The 5,766-nt window shown below is 35.8% G+C and overlaps 1 non-coding gene across 1 annotated transcript; it reads left to right on the top strand.

Moving 5' to 3' along the window:
• Positions 1 to 271: 271 nt before the first annotated feature.
• Positions 272 to 379, top strand: LOC112768853 (small nucleolar RNA R71). The gene has a single exon (XR_003186235.1). It is a non-coding gene; the product is annotated as a small nucleolar RNA R71 (small nucleolar RNA).
• The last annotated feature ends 5,387 nt before the right edge of the window (positions 380 to 5,766 follow it).

Here is a 5,766-nt window from a genome sequence, read left to right as displayed (position 1 = left end):
TCAACTGCATTTGCTTCAGCAAGTTGGTCATTTCACAGATGCTTTGAGTTAGAGCAGCAGTCTCTCTGCTAGAAGATACTTCTGCAACAGCTTTTGAACAGCCTTGCTTTTGTCTGTGGTTCCTAGTGGATTCAGCTAAATCACTGATCAATTGCCAAGCTTCATCAGTGGTCTTGTACTTCTTCATAGACCCATTGCTGGCACTTTCCAGTGTGGTCTTATCTTGGGGCCTCATACCCTATGTAATATAGCTGAGTATCACGATCTTGTCAATCATGTGGTGGGGGCATGCTTCCAGAAAATTATTGAAGCGCTCCCAGTATTCAAAGAGAGTCTCATTGTCATCCTGAACAATTGTAGAGATATCCTTCCTCAGTTTATCAGTAACTTCATATGGAAAGAATTTCTCCAGAAACTCCTTTCTGAGTGTATCCCAGTTGGATACATTTGCTAGAGGTTGAGTGTAGTACCACTCTCTTACTTTTCCCTCAAGAGAAAACGGAAAAGCTTTCAGCAGAATTGAAGTTTCATCAGTGCCATCACGCCTGACAGTAGAACAGGCTGCCTGGAAATCTCTCAAGTGCCTGATAGGCTCTTGAGCAGGTAGGCCATGAAACTTGGGCATCAAATTTAGCAATGCGGGCTTTATTTCAAAATCTGTAGCTACCGCTGGATGATGCGCTTGAAACGGTTGCATTGTAAAATCAGGGGCTCCTTCCTCCTGGATGGTAACTCTCCTAGCTGCCATGTTTTCTGCGCGTAAAACAACCGAATCAATAGAAGAGGGGCTGGTTTCTTCCTCAGATTCACTTTCAGATCCGCCCTCAGAGCGGACTAACCAACGCTGTTCTCGCCTTATTCGTGAAATTGTCCTTTCAATTTCAGGATCGAATATTAGCAAGCGCGGATCAGGAAGTGAACGCGTCATTTGACGGAAGAAACATGCAGCTCATAGTAGCAAAACAAAATAAAATGAAAATAAATAAATTCTAATTAATAAAATTAGCACTCTATTGCAACTCCCCGACAACGGCGCCAAAAATTGATGAGACGCAGAAGCTGGTGAATTAAAAAATTATAAAAAATGGTTACGTTGCAAGTATAGTTCTTAACTCACCAAAAATCTGCCTATCAATTTAGAAATATATCACAGAGAGTTAAATTAAAAATTACTGGGAGTTTAAGTCCCAGGTCGTCTCCCAACGAGTTGCAGAAAAGTGTGCTATCTTATTAATCAGATGTTCAAAGAAGTTGAGTTGGGTAAATTGGAATTTAAATTGAGGAAATTTAATTAATAGGAATAAAAGCCTTGACTGGGAGTTGATTGGTTGGAATTTCTACTATTGATGGGGTGATTGTAAGATTAATTTATAATTAATGGTTGTTCTGTTTGGTTATCCTTTACTGAGTAAGGGAAAGTCAAACAAGCTGGAATGCTAGATCTGTTCACAAGTTGCAACCCACTTAGTTCAAAGGGATTGGCGTTGGTGACAGGATAGCAATCCAACATTTAACCCAATTACAAATTTTTCTTCAATCCTTCCAACTCAAGAGTTCCTTTTAATCAACTCCCCATCAAGTAAGGAAACTACTCACGCATTGTAAATAAAGAATCCATAGCACATGAAAGGGAATTAAAAGAAGACATAATTGTTGGAATTGAAATTGAATTAAAAGGAAATAATCCTTGCATTAAATAATCATAGAAGTATCTGAATGACAAAATTGGACAAAGCAAAGAACATGGAAGAATGAAACCAAGTTAAGAAAACAAACTAGAATGACGAAGTCTTGATGAGGAAATAACTCTTCTCAATGTTCCAATGCTAAGACCAATTGAAAATTAAAATTCTAAAACCTAGAGATAAAAACCTAAGAGAGTAAAAACTAGATCTCCAACTGTCTCTGAATGAATGTGTTATTTGTTTCTGCATGTTCTCTGACTCTAGTCTGCTGTTCCGGGCCGAAATCTGGGCCGAAATAGGGTCCAAAATCGCCCCTAACAAATTCTGCAGATTATGCAGATCGCAAATGTCACGCGATCGCGTCATCCATGCGGACACGTCATTCGCGTTTTTCCTCGCCACGCGTTCGCGTCGTCCACGCTACCGCGTCGCTGCGATTTGCTCTCCTTCGCGCGGTCGCGTGAGCCATGTGATCGCGTCACTTCTCGCTGGTTATCTCCTCAAAATTCTTGTGTTTCTTCCATTTTTGCTAGCTTCCTTTCCAATCTCCAACTCATTCATGCCCTATAAAGTCTGAAACACTTAACACACAGATCACGGCATCGAATGGAATAGAGGAGAATTAAAAATAAATAATTAAAGTCTCTAGGAAGCAGTTTTCAAACATGTAATAAATTCAGGAAGGAAATCTAAATGCATGCTAATTTAATGAATAAGTGGGTAAGGATCATGATAAAACCACACAATTAAACACAATATAAATCATAAAATAGTGGTTCATCATATTACTCTTCTCTTTATATCTCTTTACTCTGTTCTGGTTTCTCTTTTCTCTGTATCTCTTTACTCTGTTCTCTGTATCTCTTTTCTCTTCTCTGATTACTCTTTTCATCTGTATCTATATTACTCTTTTTCTCTTTATCTCTTTACTTTACTCTGGTTACTCTATTTTCTGTATTTCTCTACTCTACTCTTATTTCTCTGCTTAACGTATGTATTTAAAGCTTATCTAAATTTCGGTATGAATAGTAAGCCTGTCCCAAGTATAGGTTCATTAAGTCTATACTGAAATAGTTTAACTTTTCATATTATACCTAATCCTAGTCACAACTCAAGTACTAACTAAGTTGCCCTAGTTCGTTCACTAGTCTCTGTCTGTTTTTCTGTCGTTAAAATTTTACAGACTTTTTCTTTAGTTTTTATCTTTTCTTTAACTTTTTATCTTTTATTTATCTTTGCCTCACTAACATGTTATTACCACTCCCTAAGTTTTTTATGAAGGTAATTATGAGATTTTGCACTTAAAGTTGTCTTTCTAAAGCTTTTACAGAAAACTGCCTTTTTCGCATTATTTTATTATTTTTATTAAAATATTATTTTTAATTAAATATTATAAGTTAATATTTTATTATTATTTATTATTTTATTATTAAATTTTCGAAAATTACCTTGCCTTTACCTTTTAACCTTTAAAATTAACTTTTTACCCCGATAACTTTTAATATTTCTACTTTAACCACCCTAACTTTCAGAAATTACAAAATAACCCCTCAAACACCAAAATATTTACTTCCTTGCCCTTTCTAAGATCTAAAAGGTGTTCTTCAATGTTCTTCACCACACTCAAAGTGTTCTTCATGTTCTTCATATATTCTTCAAATTCTTTCTCTATTTTTACCCGTTTTTCAGTCTTTTCAGCAACCGATTTTTACCAAAATTCAAAATAAATTCCCAGCCACTAAAACCCCATCTTTTTCACATGATTTCAACACAAATTGAACCCCAATTTAGGGCCTAGGGTTTCATTTTCCAGCAGCCACAAGAACACACATTCATAGCTTGAATTTCATCAAATTTCATCAAAATTTCACCAAATTTTCACCAAGAATCAATCATATATGCAACCAATTTTTAGCACAGCCAAATCATACAACATTCACACAACTCAAACACAATTATTCAAGATTAATTTCGTGACACCCTTCCTTGATTTGTTGCTCCAAATCCGGTTACTCTTTGAAGTGTTCTTAAAGCACTTTTTCCCCCTAAAACACATCAAGAACAACTTTAAAACACTAAACCATCAACTAAAAGAACTTCAGAAGCATCTTAGAAAAGTTATCCTCACCTTAAACGTGCAGGAAATCAAAGATCTTTGGCCCACAAGTCAAGCTAAGCAAGAGATCTAAGGAAGAACATCAAGAAAACACTTGTTTAAGCATGTTTCCTTGAAAACCGAATTGAAAGGGGAAAGGAACAGCCATCTCACCTTATTTCCATCCTTGATAAGTTACATGGTTATGTAGAGGAAGAAGAGAGGATCATTTTGGTGAAATCGGAGTTTTGATTTGAGTTTTAGTTCAGAAGAAATCAAGCTTTGAAGATTAAGTGTTCATGAAAGTTTCTCTCTTTTCTCTCTTGTTATTTTCGGCCACAATGATGAAACGAGACAGCTTTGGAGGTCTTGGGGGTGTAAGGTGAGTTGTGATTAGTTGGCTTGGAGGTGGATTAAAATAATATTAAAATATCTCTGGTGTACAACTACTAAAACTAGGTGCATCGGAACACTCGTAAAAACATCTCTAAAGATTATTTTCTGAGCTACTGGCATAAATGACACTAGTAACATATTTATTATGAGAATAGAACATGTATAATGAGGCCTTAACATTGCTAAATTCATCAGAGAGTGCTGGTGCTAAGCTGGACCAGTAAACCGTAAACCCAGTTAAACCGATTTTCTGTTTTTAACAAAAATAGACCAGGTAACCTTATAATATCATTAAAGCATTTTCTAATACTAATATAATGATAATATTATACTATTATCTCTCTCCTCTCATGAATCAAGTTCGGTTCGTCAAACAGAGACTATTTATGAAAATCAGAATCAAAACTGCCAACCGATACGGTTCAAAAACTAGGTTCTTCGCGATTGCATTATCGAGCTTGCCTTAGAGGAGGTTCTAGCTTAAGGATGACATAATGATAATGAGGATTAAGATGCTTGATGATATAACAGAGATGTTCCCTTTACTGATCTTCCGGAGAAATCCGTACTTTCAGAAAAGATCTCATGTACTCGAAAATCAGGGTTGTTACAGATACAACCTAAAGAACAAGGCTTCCAGAGTAGTCAGCAATACCACCCATGACATCTAACCATCCAGGAGCTCTTGTCACATATATTTCTTCTTGTCATAATGATTCAACATCAAAAATTGAAAGAAGGAATAACAAAAAAGACAGGTATTTGAATTTAACAAATTCTGTAGTGTAATATCACAAAAATAAAATAAATAAAAAATGGAAATGGTCAAGACCTCCCAGTTGAACAGAGAAGCTGCAGCCCTACTCTCCCACCTTTTGGGGTTCGCATGTAATTCAGTTAAGCTATGTAAGAAAGCCACAGTATCTAGAAAACCTTGAACATTTCCGTGCAGAATCTCAAAGTCATCTATTACACTGAAGAAAGAATACAAGGAAATAAAGAGGCAATTATCTTGTCTCTTCATATGCAAGAAAATTGGAGTCTATTTCTTTTAAAGAAAACATTTGCAATTTATTTACAAAAATATTGCTTTTGTTTTGGTTTTGTTTCCTGTTTTCAAGACTTAATAAAGAAACCTTGAGAACAGTATTTTTTTCAATAGACAAGAACCACTTTTGTATTAAAAGTGACAAGAAGAAATTAAAACAAGAACTTGAAGTAAAATGAAACTTACTATTCAACCAAAGCACTTTCAAAATCTGCTGGCCGATCTGATGGTCGTCGGCCAAGTTGGCTTTCAGCATTTACATACCATTCTGGGATTGCAATGTCTCGGCCAGGGGCCCTTTGCAGTTAATACCCAAGAACAATAGCATCATGTAATCTTCTTGCCCCACTAAGATGCACATTTATTAAGTCAACATTGAATTCTCCTTACCATGTTCAGTCTTTTCTCCAAATCTTCATGAAACTAGAGGCTTATTGAGAACTAAAACCGTAATTAATAGGTATCATTAGTCCTTTACCTTATCTGATGCATAATTTTTTCCAAATGCAGTCTCCTGTAGGATGTGGACAGCCATCTACATT

Source organism: Arachis hypogaea, chromosome 17, assembly GCF_003086295.3.
Source record: "Arachis hypogaea cultivar Tifrunner chromosome 17, arahy.Tifrunner.gnm2.J5K5, whole genome shotgun sequence".
In the NCBI taxonomy this organism is placed as follows: domain Eukaryota; kingdom Viridiplantae; phylum Streptophyta; class Magnoliopsida; order Fabales; family Fabaceae; genus Arachis; species Arachis hypogaea.
This window is presented reverse-complemented; position numbering and strand designations above follow the sequence as displayed.